At 38.8% G+C, this 16,609-nt stretch overlaps 1 long non-coding RNA gene and 1 pseudogene across 1 annotated transcript; one reads left to right on the top strand and one right to left on the bottom strand.

Annotated features, from left to right (window-relative positions):
• Positions 1 to 1,246: 1,246 nt before the first annotated feature.
• On the bottom strand, positions 1,247 to 8,540 carry LOC139084158 (uncharacterized). Its single transcript, XR_011541509.1, has 2 exons — positions 8,327 to 8,540; positions 1,247 to 3,856 (listed from the first exon to the last, which is right to left on the bottom strand). It is a non-coding gene; the product is annotated as an uncharacterized lncRNA (long non-coding RNA).
• Positions 8,541 to 9,071: 531 nt separating this feature from the next.
• Positions 9,072 to 9,888, top strand: LOC103564562 (protein tyrosine phosphatase type IVA 1 pseudogene; annotated as a pseudogene).
• The last annotated feature ends 6,721 nt before the right edge of the window (positions 9,889 to 16,609 follow it).

Genomic DNA, 16,609 nt, shown 5'->3' with positions numbered 1-16,609 from the left:
TAATCTTACATAAGTCCAACCCTGTTATTAGGCCAGACTCAATTAGCATGTCTTTTGCTAAATCAATTTGAATTACTGTCACCAAGTTCTCTCATTCCCAGAACTCTGGCACTACCAGATCAGCTTAATGTATCAAAGAATTCCCAATTTCAGTGATTTTTAAAGTTTTGGACAGTTGTGGACTCTTAAGAATCTGATGAAAAATATGGACTCTTTCCTAAAAATATGTACATTTTCATATACAACATTTTGTCTACAATTAGAGGTTTCCTAGACCTCTGGATCTGGACCCCAGGTTAAGAACTCCTGGTTTAGATGGATATCGTTCAATATTATTATGAGCTTAAGCTATCAAAAGTGAGTAAAGTGAAGGCCTTTGCTTTTGAAAATGGCCTTCAGTTCTAGAGAACTATGTCCAGTTTTGTCTTCCTCTTTGACTCTTCATAAGAATAAGTCATTCTTCATAAGAATGAGATGAGAGTTGGGATGGCTATTAGAAAGCACATACTTCAGTATTTGTCAAACTTTTTTGAGTAAGACTCAGTAAAAGAAATACATTTCATAAAAGAAATACGTGCCCACACATATAATTGAGACAAAAGTTTTACAGAGCTATACTTACCCCATCCATCTACAATGCATTCTGGTAATTCCTATTTTACTTTATTTCATTAAAAAATTCTGATTAGACTGAAAAAAATTGATATAACAATCCAGTAACGTAAGTAGATAATTTTCAGTTTTATAAACACAGTTTCAGTCTAATTCTTCCCTCCACTTATGCTTTCATAGTACTTTGTAGTTTTGTGGAATTCATTAGTGGTTAAGATGATATTATAATGGTATTTGACCAAAAGACAGGAATGTTTAGGTCCTATTTTGCTGTAACCAGATCTCCTTCAGAGGTACCCCAAGAAAACCCAGTAGCTATTTGCCCCACCTCCCAAAGCTAAGTCCCAGAACTTCTAGTTCCAATACATTTGAGGACCAGAGAGAAAGGAGCCAGAGATAAACAAGTGAAAATGTATGCCCCAATGCCTAGGCTGAGGGAGGCCTTAGAAATCCAAAGAGAGAAGAAATGCTAAGTATTTGCAGCCTATATCTCAATGTACTAGTTTATGGGTGGAAGAGGACGAAGTGGACGACACACAGGCCATCTTGAAGCGCCGTGCAGACGGGGCTACGTACAAAGGCTCCTAGCTCCCAGTTTCCCATCGCTGCTGCAACAAATTACCACAAACCTGGCTGCTTAAAACAACATAAATTTATCCTCTGACACTTCTGGAGGTCAGAAATCTGAAATCACTTTCACCGGGTTAAAGTCAAGTGGTTAGCAGGGCTGTATGCTTCTGAAGCCTCTGAAAGGAGAATCCTTTTCCTGCCTTTTCCAGCTTCTAGAGCCATTCTTTACATTCCTTGACTCATGGCCCCTTCCTCCATCTTCAAAGCTAGCAGTGTAGCATCTTCAAATGTCTTTCTGCTTCTGTTGTTACATTACCTTCTCCTCTAGTCAAATCTCCTTCTGCCTCTCTCTTATAAAAACAGTTGTGATTACATTTAGGGCCCACCTGATAGTTCAGGATAATCTCCCCATCTCAAGATCCTTAATCACATTTGCAGAATCCTATTTGCCATAGAAGGTAACATTCACAGGTTCCAGGGATCAGGATTTGGGTATTTTGGGGAGGCCATTATTCAGCCTACCACAGGGTGAATGGGATCTAAAATTCAGCTCAAGTCCCACTCCACTCATAGAGCCCTGCATCAGAAGGGCATGCAGTGGGAGATCTGAGGCTGCTGGCATTTTCTCTTGGGTCTTGCCTGCATAGATGTATCTGAGGCTTTTCTTTTTTTTGGTTGGGTTGGGTTTGGTTTTGCACGATGAATTATGGAGGGACATGAGGTGGAGGAGGAAGGATAATTGACTTGATAATTCAAGTGTTAAAAGCTTATTATGGTTTCCTTATAATGTTCTGGTCATGCTTTGTAATGTTCTTTTATTTTTTGTAGCATCTTCATCAAATTTTGATATTGGGGTAATGATGACCTCATCAAATGAGTTGGGAAATGTTCCCTTTTCTCCTATTTTCTGGAAGAGATTGTGAAGAATTCATATGATTTCTTCCTTAAATACCTGGCAAAATTCACTAATGAAACCATCCAGGCCTGGAGTCTTCTTTGTTGGGGAGTTTTAAATGATGAATTCAATTTTGGTAGATTGTATCAAGGAATTTCAGCTCTTGTTGAACTTATGGGCATACAGTTGTTAATAGTGTTCCCCCCTTACCCTTTCAACGTCTGTGGGGTCTGTAGTGAAATCCCTTCTTTGATTTTCAATATCAGTAATTTTTGTCTTCTTTCTTTCTCGGTCAGTCTGATAGAAGTTTTTAAAAATATATCGGTCTTTTCAAAGAACAGCTTTTGTTCCATTAATTTTTCTCTATTTTTTTCTTCTCAATGTGATTGACTTCTACTCATTATTTCTTTTGCTCGCTTTGAGTTTGTGTCTGTGTCCTAATTTCCTCCTCTTACAAGGACACCAGCTATATTGGATTAGGGCCCACTCTGCTGACCTCATTTTAACTGAATCATCTTTTTAAAGACCCTATATCCAAATATAGTCACAATTTGAGGTACTGGGGGTTAGGACTTCAACATATGAATTTTGAGGGGTCACAATTCAGCCCATAACAGTGGCAACAGAATCTTTTTTAGTCTTCATTCATCTGAGAATGTCTTTATTTTACCTTTATTCCTGAAGGGCATTTTTGCTGGAAGTAGCATTCTGAATGAACAGGGTTTTTTTTCAGCACCTTAACGGTATCATTCCCGTTTCTGGTTCCTTGGTTTCTGATGGAAGATTCAATCATTTGAATCATTGTTCCCTATATGTAATGTGTTGTTTTTATCTGGCTGCTTTCAAGATTTCCTTCTTTACTTTTAGTTTTCAGCAGTTTGATTATGATGTATTTTCAGGGTGGTCTATTTTGGGTTTATTATGTTTGGGGTTTACTGAGTTTCTTGAGTCTTTACATTTATGTCTTTCACCAAATTTTGGGAAGTTTTGTCCATTATCCAAATATTTGTTCTGTACCAATATCTTTCTCCTCTCCTTTTGGAACTCCAATGAACTGCATGTTCAAACTTTAAATATAGTTCCACAGGTCTCTGAGGCTTTATTCATTATTATTTTCACCTTTTCTTCCTCTGCTTTTCAGAAAGGATAATTTCTGCTTATCTTCAAATCCACTGATTCTTTCCTCCATTGTCTATGTTCTGTTATTGAACGCATCCAGGGAATGTTGCATTATATTTTTCTCAAATCTAAAATTTCCATTTTCTTCTTTTTTATAGTTTCTATTTCTCTCCTGAGAATGTCTAACTTTTCACTCGTTTTATAGTGTTTACTTTTACCTCATGGAGTATGGTTATAATATCTGCTTTAAGGTCTTTATTTAAGAATTCCAATATTGAGGTCATCTTGGGTTGGCATTTGTTGTCCTTTCCCTTGAGAATTAGTTACATTTTGTTGGTTCTTCGTATGTTGAGTAATTTTGTATTGTATCTTGAACATTTTGAAAATTATGTTGTGAAACTCTGGGTCCTGCTAAAATCCTCTGGAGAGTGTTGATTTTTTTTTTTTTTAAGCCAGCAAAATCTTGAAGTTCAGAATGTGTGTTCTGTCTCACCTTCTGTGGGTAACAGTTATTTTGTCGGGTCAATTCTCAAAACCTGTATTTCTTTGGATCTGTTTTTCACACGTGCATCTTGGGTGCTTTAGGTGCTTGCACTGCCGCCACCACCACCACTATTGCTGCTGTGCAGATTTATGACTGCAGCTGGTCTTGGGGCACACCTGAGAGGGGGAAAAAAAAAGAAAAAAGGGCAATTCCTTCATACTCTCCAGCTCACAGGGAACCCTTTTCCTGGTTCTCTGGCTAGAAAGAGGGGATTTCTCTTGAGTTTATGCAATCTGCATAGTTCTGGATTTCAGATTGCCCTCAGGTCAAAACCAGAAAAGGAATTAATTTACCAGGAAATTCATCACTATGCAAGTCATCCTTCAAGTTTTGACTGACTATTATTTACTTTTCGGAGTCCTCAGGTAGTTGTTTTTTCAGTTCTGTTCAGTTATAATCAGTTGCAGAGAAATGTGGTAGTGGGCTTACTCCATCTTGGCCAGCACCAGAAGTGTTTCATGGTGGTTTTGAGTCTTATTCTTCCACCTCTCACCTTTCCCCCAAATCAGCTGGCACTTCAGTTCTTTCAGTGAAATTTTGTTAGAATAGTGCTTTAACAGAGATCAAACAACAGAGGCTTAACCAAAACAGAAGTGCATTTTTCTCTCAAGAAACGGCCGGCCTGGAGGTAAGTAGTCTGATAGAAGGGTGGGTCTACTAGCTTCTCCTGTGGTTTCCACCACCGGGTCAAGGCAACTGCTCCAGTTCTCATCATCTTCCAATTAGCAAGTAGGAAGAAAAGGGCAGGGGAGAAACTGCATTTTTTTAAGGAGTGTAACCTGGAAGTGGCACCATTATTTCTGCCCATGTCCCACTGGCCAGAATTTAATCACATAGTCACACCATGCTGCAAGGGAGGTTGGGAATTGAAGTCTCTAGCTTGGTGGCCATTTGTTTAGTGAAAAACTCAGGGAATGCTAGTACTAAAAATGTGGAAAATGGATCATAGTGGACAACTGCCAGTCTGCCATATCTTGAAATTTTGGGGAGAGGCAGCTGCAAAATAACTAACAATGCTAGCTAAAATATTTTTAAAATCTTTTAAAAATGTAAAGCTGCAAAAAAAAGTCTCCAGAAGCAAAGAGAAAGTGGGAGCAAGAATCCAGAGAGGTGAGCATCAGCTAATTACTTATGACCTAGACTTTATAAATTAATGCTAAAGATACATTTTCATTTTGAAATAATTTTAAACTTACAGAGAAGATTCAAAAATTGTAAAAATATGCCCTCCACTCTCTAGAACTAAGAGCAAGTTGCTGATATATGCCCTGTCACTTCTGAATACTTTTGGGTAAAATGCCTTACAAATAAGGATATTCTCCCATAAAACCACAATATAACCACCCAAATCAGAAAATGAACATTGATTCACCATTACCATATCATCCAAAAACTCAATTCAAATTTTGTTAATTGTCCCAATAATGTCCTTTTAAGCAACAGGATCCAATCTATGATCATGTGTTACATTTAGTTGCCATTATCTTCCTAATCTCCTTCAACCTGGAACAGTCCTCAGCCTTGACTTGACTTTCATGGCTGACACTTTTGAAGATTTCAGTCTTTTCATTTGGATTTTTCTGATTTTACCTCATGATAAAATTCCAGGAATGTATTTTTTGGCAGGAAAATCACAGATATGATGCTATATTCCTTGCGTTCAATGCTATCACGTAGCACACAATTCAGTTTGTCCCATTACTGGTCATGTGAATTTTGATCATCTGATTAAGTGACACCTGCAAGGTTTATGACTATCAAGCTGTTTTTTCTTTTGTAACTAATTGGTTTCTTGTGGTAGGGACTTTCAAAAGTAAATACATATCCCATTCTTCATCAACTTTACCCACTAGCTTTAGTATCTATTGATGTTTCTTTGCTAAATGAATAATTGCAATGATGATTGCTAAATACAGATTTTTCGAATTCCACCATTCCTGCTACATTTATTAGTTGGCATTCTACTATAAGGCAAAGAATTGGTTTCCCCCTATTTATTGCTATCAGTATAGACAATGATTTCTATTTTATTCAATGAGTTATAATTCATTCCTATCATTGATATAAAAATCATGACCAGTGGGAGCCCTTCAAACTGGCTTCTTTGCTTTTTGTTTTGATTTAAATAATTTTTTAAAAGTCTTAGAATGGTTTTAGAGAGTTCACTGTATACTCCTCACCCAGTTTCCCCCACTGTTAACATATTCTATTTCTATGATACATTTGTCATAACTAAGGAGCCAACATTGGTACTTTACTATTAACTAAACTTCACACTTTATTTAGATTTTAGTAGTTTTTTCCTAGTCGTTTTTCTGTTCCAAGATCCCATCCAGGATCCCACATCACATTTAGTTGTCAGGTCTCTTTAGCCTCCTTTGCTCTGTGTTCCATGTCCTTTTGTCATTCCTATCATTTTTTGAACACTTCTTTACTTTCTGTTATAACAAGATATTCCAGGCTTCTCTTGTACTTTTTGTGCCCTACCTCTGGAAGCAGCCATTTCTCTAAGACTTGATGCCTTTGAATGAAGAATGGTATTAAGAAACCATGATCTGAGTGCTAGTTGTTCTCATTGCTCTTGGGATGTCATTGCTTGAGGCCCTCTATGCTCTCTGTAGATGAAGCTGGGGAACTCACACACACATCTATATTTCTATAATCATCTCTCTCTATTGAAATTGATGAGTTCACATCAATACAACCAATTTCAATCCAAGATCCTAGAGTTAATTCTACTTTTCTCCCTTTCCATATTTGTAACTCCTGTCTGACAGTGAGAAATCAGATTCCCATTATCTTCAATGTACTACTGGATGAACCCTTAAGTATCTTTGATAACCACTGCTGTCCCCTCATGTGTATGCCCTCTCCACTCTGCTTGAGTTCTAAAGCCTGCACCAGGCTGCTACTACCACCCCTACCCTTGCTTGAATACCGTTCTCACCACCCCACCAGACTCTAATATCCTCTGCACCCCTACCTGCTGCATAGACAACTACCTTGTTCCACCTCATATAGTGGATTGAGTTATTAAAGAAGAAATGAAGGTAGGAAGAAAGAAGAGTGAAGAGGAAGGAAGAGGAAAGAAGGAAGAAATAGGGCTTTACTGTTATGGGCCATGCCTAAGCCAGGAAACAAAGTTCAGACATTTTAGAAAATTATGAAGCTATTAGAGAGGAAACCTAAAGACAAGGAATATCTTCAAAGGGCTGAGAAAATAAGTATCAATGTAGAATTGTGTACCCAGCAAAACTATTAACAATGAAAGCAAAATAAAAGAATTTAGGGAAAAAAGTTTGTTGAAAAGCCAAAGAAAAAACAAAAAAAAAAGTCTACCAAAAATAAAATGCATTTTCAACAGTGAGGATGCATGTTTTCAAGATTCTATAAAATATTTATCAAAGTTGATCATATACTAACAACTAAAGGAACGTCCAAAAGATGCTCTTGGATAAAGGAGAATTATTCTACGATTATCCTAGAAGAAAGGGTGGAGATACAAGAAGGAATAGTGAGCAAAGAAACTGATGACATATTGGGCAAATTTAAATAAACACTGATTTTTATAAACAATTTGTGGGGTTAAAAAATGCTTGACAACATTAATAGTTAACGTATGTTGAGTTCCTTCAAGAGATGGGAAAAGATTTTGAATGTTTGACTTTTGCTAAGCTTTTTAAGTACTAAAAGAATATAAACAGGTATATAATAGGACATATATATTAGGTAGACCCTAGAGCTAGAACTCCAGGATTCAAACCTCTGCCCTGCCATTTACTAGCTCTGTCACCTTGGGAAAATAACTTTTCTGTGCCTAGGGTTTTTTTCTTTTTCTTTTTTTAAATCAGAACAATAGAAATAATAGTAGTATCGAATTGATTGGGTTGTTATATCAAACAAATTTCTGTAAAGCCATTTAGATTTAGAACAGTGTCTAACCTACAATAACTTCTAAGACGTTTTAAGCACAATTACAAATTTCCACAACAGTAGAGGGAAAATATGGACTTAGGGGAGGAAAATCTTTAGTCTAAAACAAATCAAGAAAGGACAAAGAAGCCAGCCTGTGGCCAAGTGGTTAAGTTTGAGCGCTCCACTTCCAGGGCCCAGGGTTTCGCCTGGGTGCAGACATGGCACCACTGTTCAGGCCACACCGAGGCGGCATCCCACATGCCATAACTAGAAGGACCCACAACTAAAATATACAACTATGTACTGGGGGGATTTGGGGAGAAAAAGCAGGAAAAAAAAAGATTGGCAACAGTTGTTAGCTCAGGTGCCAATCTTTAAAACAAATAAGGGGGAGAGGACAAAAAAAGAAATACAGAAATATGCCAAATAGCACAAAATGAACGCAAAAACAGATGCAAATATAGCAATAATATAGTGTAATGTAAAATAACAAAAAAATATATAATGTAATAAAATAACGTAAACGCAGTAAGTTCTTCAGTTAAAAGACAAAGTCTGTCAGACTTGATTGAAAAAAAGCCTAGCAACACGTTGGCAAGAGCCAGGCTAAAACACGAAGCCGATGGAAAAAGATTTATGAGAGTCAAGAGATGGGACTCTTCTCCCACTACCTGCATTTCCGGCCAGTCTTAGTCCAGCCCCACGTCTCCCTTCAGCCTCTTAGAGGCTTCCTCCTCCAGCATCCCCACCGCGCCCCTCCTCAGCCACCTTCCTCCCGACCCGGAGGTGAAGCGCCTCAGGCTCCACAATTCTCCCTCCGGGAGTCGGTGCCCCACGGCCCGGCGCGCTGGCGTCTCCGGGGGGCGGGCATCGCGCCCTCGCTCTGAGGTTCCCGGCTGGCCCGGCCGCGATTGGTGAAGAGGAGCGCACGTCACGGCCGCTATAAAAGAGAGGGTTTGTGACGCCGCAACGCCTCGGCGCGCGCGGAATGGCGCTCTCGACGCTGGCGCACGCGGGAGCCGTGGGTCGCGCAGCCGCCGCCGCTCTTCCGCGACGACCACCCCCGCTCCCTACTCTGCCGCCGCCGCCGCCTGTGTCGCTGCCGGGGGACCGGCTGTATGACTGGGCTACAATCTTTAATGAGTGAACAGCCTCCTTTGTGTGGTGGTCTTGGTCACGCCTGGATGGAGTTTCTGAAGGGCCCCGGAGATTACTGCCAGGCACAGCACGACCTTCCTGAGGACGAGTGAACCGTGGACGTCCATTGCTGCTGCACCAGGAAGCCCCCGTCCGAGCGGTCGTCCTGTGCGCAGACGAGTAGAATTGAAATCAGAGCATTTCACAAGAATTCCGACCTCCTGCATTTCCTTCCCTTTGACTCAGTGTTACTGAACTGGAGGATTGCTTCTTGTTAGGGGGTTCATTTCATTTCCGGTTGCTCCCAGTTTCATATTCAAAGCGTTGAGAATTTCGAGTGGAGTCTATTGGAGCAGACCTCAGTTTCTTTACATCATTTCTGTATTCAAAAATTTAAAAAGTTTTTGTAACCGTATTGTGTGTTTTTAAATTAACATGGCTCCAATGAACTGCCTAGCCCCTGTGGAAGTCGCATACAGGAACATGAGATTTCTTATTACACACAATCCAACCAGTGCAACCTTAAACAGATTTATAGAGGAACTTAAGGAATATGGAGTTACCACAATAGTAAGAGTATGTGAAGCAACTTATGACACTGCTGTCGTGGAGAAAGAAGGCATCCAGGTTCTGGATTGGCCTTTTGATGACGGCTCATCGCCCTCTAACCAGATTGTTGATGACTGGTTAAGTCTTGTAAATAGTAAATTTCGTGAAGAACCTGGTTGTTGCATTGCCGTTCACTGTGTTACAGGTCTTGGGAGAACTCCAGTGCTTGTTGCCCTAGCATTAATTGAAGGTGGGATGAAAAATGAAGATGCAGTACAGTTTATAAGACAAAAGCGGCGGGGAGCTTTTAACAGCAAGCAACTTTTGTATTTGGAGAAATACCGTTCTAAAATGCGGCTGCGCTTCAAAGACTCCTGGGGTCATAGAAACAACTGTTGCGTTCAATAAAACTTGGCTGCCTGATGCTGTTGCTTTCAAAGTGGAACTTGAGACAGGACTTAGTTTACTGCACATATTAGCCAACATGTAGGCTTCATGACTGACAATTCTAACGAAGATTCCATAGCAGTATTGAAAAGCCACCAGCTTGACCGAATTGCAACCTGTTTGGCTTACTACTATTCCCACATCAGAAACAATATGTAAAAAGTTGAGAGATTAGGTGCCAAAATACCCAGCATAATACTTGTGTATTTTTTAGTATCATACAGAATTAAAATCCTGGGAATTATGAACAGCACTCTAAACCACACGTGGTTTATTCCTTCAGTCATTTCAAACATTGCAAGTAGGGCCTATATGGTTATTTGTCTGCTCCTTAATGTTTACCACCTCATATGCCTACCAGTATACATCAGGTTTGTGCGACAACTGATTTGTTGGATCCTTACCAAGACTTATGGTGATTTACTTCTATAAATCTCATTTTGTGCTGTTATGAAAACCTCCATTTTGAAAAATCACAAATCTCTGGTTGAAAGTTCACGTAAAATACACATTCTACAGAAGCACATGTGTGTAATATCTTCAGACAAAAAAGTCTTTCACTTAACTTAGTATTTACACTTGCGGTGCAACCTAGAGGGGAGGGCCTGAAGACAAAATGGGAGGAGGCTAGGAAATATTCTAGTAAAATGTTGCCTTTGTCTTGTCCAGGGTGTATACAATAGGTCCTTTCATTTAGAAAAACTCTTTTTTTTTTTAAAGGTGAAAATGCTTTGTAGCTAAAACATTTCTAAATTGTAAAATTTCTGAAAAGCTTTTAATTCTTTGCCGTACCTACTGGAAGTTGTTTATTAACTTATTTTTGTTTGAAGTGTAGTATTTTTTTCTTGTCTTCCCAACCAAAAAAGAATGGATTTCTACCAATGAATTCATCAGACATCTAATATTTTATATGGTTTTTGAACTGTGTAACTTAATATTTGGAATATGTGATACTTTGTTTTATTATTTAATTGAAAAAATGGTGAGATATTAATGTTCGTTTAACCATATAGTCATACTGCTGGGAATATAGTTCTTTCTTTATTTTTTTGAGGAAGATTAGCTCTGAGCTAACATCTGCCACCAATCCTCCTCTTTTTTGCTGAGGAAGACTGGCCCTGAGCTAACATCCATGCCCATATTCCTCTACTTTATATGTGGGACGCCTGCCAACAGCATGGCTTGATAAGTGGTGGGTAGGTCCACACCCAGTATCTGAACTGGTGAACCCCGGGCCACTGAAGCAGAATGTGCGAACTTAACGACTGCGGCCAGCCCCTGGGAATATAGTTCTATGAAGGAAATAATTTGTCAGTGTTCACCATTCACCAGCTAGTACAAGAGCTTGAACATCTAAACAAGTAAGGAATTGCAGGAGAAGAAATATAATTGCTTATATTATCTAAGCAAGATAATATAGCTGTGTTAATAAGCAAAGGCATTACTAGAGATAAAGGAAATAAAGTTTCAAAATTTTCAGTTCATCAGGAACTTATAACAATTCTAAACTTTATCCATCAAATAACACTGGTCTAAAATATATAAAGCAAATATGGAGAGAACTACAAGGAAAATTGACAAGTTTAGCATAGTGGTGGGAAATTTTCCTATCCTTTCAGGAACAGATCAAGGAGACAAAAATCATTAAGGATATAGATTTGAATGAAACAACAAGCTTGATTCCATAAACATATAAGGGACATTGTCCAAAAGTGAGAATCCATTTTCTTTTTAAGTATATGAAATATCTTATTAAATTTGACTATATTTAACAAAAAAAAATTTCAGCAAATTTTAAAATATTTGAATAATACAAATAAATTCTTTGACTTCAATTAAGTTAGGAACAAAAATATAATATCTATACATTTGGAATTTTGAAAATCTGTGTCTAAACTTCCACTTCTGGATAGGATGTAGTAGATCATGGCAGCCCAAAACCCTGCCTGCAACAACCAGAAAAATATGGATAAATTACAAAAGTTGTATGTTTAAAGACATGTTAGTAAAATACAACATGAAAGCAACAAGGACTAGGTGATAGGAATTCCGGAGAGGGAGATGCTCTCTTGAGGTGAGTGGCCATTTTGTTCGCTGGGGGCATTTACTGGTTCTGGACACAGACCAAGGATCAGGCTTGGTCCATGCAGAGGGTCTCTACTGAGGGAAAGAGAAACCCAGCAAAGCTTTTGATGGTCATGGGGGGCTGGTGCAACAGATTGGAAAATTGACAAGCTTGACCAGTTCCTGCCACATGTTGCAAGTTGAGATCCTCAGGAAACAGATACTGAATCTGAGGTTTGCATTTGGAGGTTTACTGGGGAGTTGTCCCAACAACACCTGTGAGGGAGCAAGAGAACTAGGATATGGCAGAAGAAGTTGAATGGTGACACATATAGTTGCAAGAGTGGCCTCAGCCAATCTTGAAGGGAGCTCTGAAGCTGGGATGGCCATTTAGAGATGTCCCCATTTGAGGCAAGGGTGTTGCCCTTTGGACATGAATCAACCAGTCCTTGGATGCAGGCTATCCCTGGGGATGAGGGCATACCCTTGGATGAAACATCTTCCTTCAGTCAAATGCAGTTCCCAGGGAGGGATGCAGCTGTGAGCTTCCAGATGATAACACAGCTGGGGGAATGTGTGTTTCAGACGTGAAAAGGGATCTGGGTGGTGCAACTGCTGCATCCACTATACTAAATGATACTTGCTGAGCTCTGGGGCTATGTATGAGAGGCTGGCGAGTTAGAACGAAAACTTTTAAAAGACAGGGAAATCTCCCTTAATCTCATAGTGCTTAGGAAACAAAGTCCTGCTGGAAGAAGAGGTTCCAATCTTCACCAACACTTACTGTCTTTTTTATTATAGACATTCTAAGTGTGAAGTGGTATCACACTGTGGTTTTAATTTTCACATGGCTAATGACTAATGATGTTAAGCATCTTTTTGTGTGCTTGTTAGCTATTTGCGTATCTTTTTTAGTAATATGTTGGTTCAAATATTTTGCCCATTTTTTTCAACTGAGTTGTTTGTTGTCTTCTTATTGACTTGTAAAAGTTCTTTATATATTCTGGATCCAATGCTTTTATCAGATATATAATTTTCAAATATTTTCTCACAGTCTGTTCCAGTATGTTGCTTGTCATTTTTTTTCCCTTAATGGTGTATTCTGAAGTGTAAGAGTTTTAAAATTTGACGGAGTACAATTTATCAGTTCTTTTAAGAATCATGCTTTTAAATTGTATCTAAGAACTCTCTTCCATAAGTGACAAAAGTTATTTTGCTATATTTTCTTCTAGAAAATTTATAGTTTTAGCTCTAACATTTAAGTCGGTAATCCATTTTGAGTTAATTTTTGTGTATGGTGTGAAGTAAATGTCTAAATTCACTTTTTTTTGCATGTGGATATCCAGTTGTCCCAGCATCATTTATTCAAAGACTATCCTTACCCCCATTGAATTATTTTGGTAGATTTGTTGAAAAATCAATTTACCGTAAATGTAAAGACTTATTTGTGAATTCTCAATTCTGTCCATTGATCTACATAATCACAGAGTCTTGATCATTGTAACTTTATGGTCAGTTTTGAAATTTGGTGGTATATTTTATTCTTCTTTTTCAAAAATTTTGCCTATTCTAGGTCCTTTGAATTTCCATATAAATTTTAGGATCAGCCTGTCAATTTCTACAAAAAGAGCCTGCAAGGATTTTGAAAGGTATAGTGTTGATTTTATAGATAATTTGGAGAGAACTGTAGCCTTGACAATACTGAGGCTTCAAATTCATGAACATGGAACCTCTTCATTTATACAGGTCTTTAATTTCTATTAGCAGTAGTGTTCAGTGTACAAGACTTGCACTTCTTATATTTCTGGAAGTATTTTTTCTTTTTGATGCTATTGTGAATGGAATTTTCTTAATTTTATTCCTAGATTGTTTGCTGCTAGTATACAGAAATACAATTGATTTTTGTATATTGACCTTGCATCCTATTACCTTTCTAAACTCATTTATTACGAGGGAGAGAGGCAGAGAGAGAGACAGAAAGAGGGGAATGCTATTGTAGTCTTTGGCGTTTTCTACATACAGGATTATGTCATCTGTGAATAAAGGCAATTTTACTCTTCCTTTCCAATCTAGATGCCTTTAATTTCTTTTTATTTCTTTAACTGGCTAGACCTTCCATGTTGACCAAAAGTGGTGAAAATAACATCCTTGCCTTGTTCCAGATTTTAGGGAGAAAGTATTCATTTTTTCCCCATTAAGTATGATGTTAGCTGTTGGTTCATCAGGTTGAGGATGTTCTCTTCTGTTCTTACTCTGTTGAAAGTTTTATCATCTATAGGTGCTGGATATCTTTCAAATGCTTTTTCCACTCCATTGACATGGTCTTGTGGTTTTTGTCCTTCATTCTATTAATATCATGTACTCCATTGATTAATTTTCAAATGTTAAAACAACTTCATATTCCTGGGATAAATCCCACTTATTCAATTTTGTGTGATTCTTTTATGTTGATGGATTTGGTTTGCTAATATTTTGCTTAGGATTTTGCATCTATATTCATGAAGGATATTCGTCTGTAGTTTCTTTCCTTGTGTTGTCTTTACTGATTTTGATATTAGGGTAATACCAGTATCATAGAATGATTTGGGAAGTGTTCCTTCCTCTATGTTCTGAAAGAGTTTGTGAAGCATTGGTATTATTTCTACTGTGAATTTTTGATAAAATTCACAGATGAAGGCATCTGGGCCTTCGCTTTTCTTGGTAGGAAGATTTATAATTACTAATTCAATTTCTTGTCTGTTGACTTCTGCTCTAATCTTTGCTTGCTTTGGATTTTGTTTGCTTTCCTTTTTCTTGTTTGTTAACAAGTGCATGTTATTGCTTTTAGATCTTTCTTTCTTTTTTCCCTGATATAGGCATTTAAAGCTATAAAATTTCCCTTTAAGCACTGCTTTAGCTACAACTCATTGATTTTTTTCATTCAAGTCAAGATATATAATTTACCTTGTGATTTCTTCTTTGAACCATGGGTTATTTAGAAATGTATTGTTTAATTTCCAAATAGTTGGATATTTCATATCTTTTTTCCTGTTGTTGATTTCTAATGTAATTATTAACTATCCAGGAAGACATCTTGGAGCCAACTGCATTTGAACTCTAGATGACTGATGTCTCCAAGCAGAAAGCAGAAAATTTATCAGATTTAATTGACAAAAGGCAGGGAAGCAGAGAGAAAGATTTTCCAGGTGGAAACCAAGCATGTAGAGGGCACAGGCCTGAAAGTCATGGGTTTATTAGTGCCAGCAAGATGTTCAGTGTGGTTGGAACAAAGGAAATGTAATTTGTATCTTCTTTGTTTTCTCTTGGTTCAGTTTACCTAAAGTTTGTTGATCTAGTTGATCTTTTCAAAGAACTTGTTTTTGTTTCATGGATTTTTCTCTACTATTTTTCTTTTCTAATACATTGAGTATAAGGGAAGTGTAGTTGGGGTACAGAAGAAGTTGTGGGACAGCATGTAGAAAAGATAGTGTAAAAGGTTCCCTGGTGTTCAGATTCCAGCTTCACTCTTCAAATCCTCTTCTGAAGAGTTTTTCATTCTCTGTGAGCCCAGGACTTATAAGTACAGGAATGCTTTCTCGGGATATTCTTGGAAGGAAGGAAGGAAGCAGATGTTGGAAGAATAAGACCTGGGCAAGGGGTGACTGGTGTCTCTGCTGATTACTCTCCTAGGTGCCCAAAAGTCCACCTGGCCTGGTTCTGAGAGGTGGCCATATAGGATCTATTCATTTTGGGCAGCGGGGATCCTGAGGCTGAGCTGGCAGCAGGGGTGGACAGCAGTAGGTCCATAAGCATGGTGTATTGTTTCCTGTGTTATACAATGAAACTAGAGGTTGGAAGCTGCCATCCCAATAGGTCGTAGCAATTTAGCAGAGTCTTGGATTGCAGAGCCTGCAGGCTTGTCTCCCCCACCCCATCCCCTGGTGTGGGCTCTGCTGGACACAAGGGAGGTGAAGACTATAGCTAAACTCGATCTAAGAAACACCTAGGACAGACTGACACCATTCTAGAAGAAAGCTGCTCTGGTTTGCTGAATTACTTCAGACAGTGAAGGGTGGAAGACAGAGAGGGTTCCAAGAGCCAGGAAAATGAAATCAAGCCTTTCCTACAACTCCCCATGCTGTTCTTCTCATTGCCTCTCTTCCTCCTCACTTCTTGGCTTGCTGACCCTCCCCACCCACATTTCTCTGGTTTTCCTTTTAGTAATAACCAAAAAAGAATGCCTGATACTCAACAACCCACAGGGCAGTGACCATTTTGACTAGCTAGTGAGCTGCTTCCAGCCACTCAGTCCCCACACCCATCTGAGTCTTCAAGGGTGTGTATTCCTCCACTGGGATTGAAGGCCCTGATGGGTGGGCCACACTTTCTGGCCAGTGACTACCCTCATATTCCTCATTTTCCCATGACCCCTACCCATCCTTCACTCTTGAGACTCAGTGCAAACACTGCTCCCCCTGAGGCCTTCTCTTTTGTCTTCATGGGAAGTACCCTCTCCCTTCTTGGAGCACCCTTGACCTTTATCTGCACTTCTTTCATGAACTTACCACTTTCTCCCTGTGGTAAAATGAATTGTGTCCACATCTCATCTCCTCCACTAAACCCTGAGCTCTGTGAAGGCAGAATTCTAGGCAAGATTCTAGATTCCCCGCAAGGTCTAGCCAATAGTTGGCAATCAACAGATGAAGAGATCTTGGGAAGGAAGTCAGAGGAGGGCTATAGAAAAGCGAACTCTCAGGGCCTTTGGGGACAACGCTCTC

Source organism: Equus przewalskii, chromosome 6 (genome assembly GCF_037783145.1).
Source record: "Equus przewalskii isolate Varuska chromosome 6, EquPr2, whole genome shotgun sequence".
In the NCBI taxonomy this organism is placed as follows: Eukaryota; Metazoa; Chordata; class Mammalia; order Perissodactyla; family Equidae; genus Equus; species Equus przewalskii.
The sequence above is the reverse complement of the archived record's forward strand: the minus strand, read 5'-3'. Positions and strand labels throughout refer to the sequence as shown.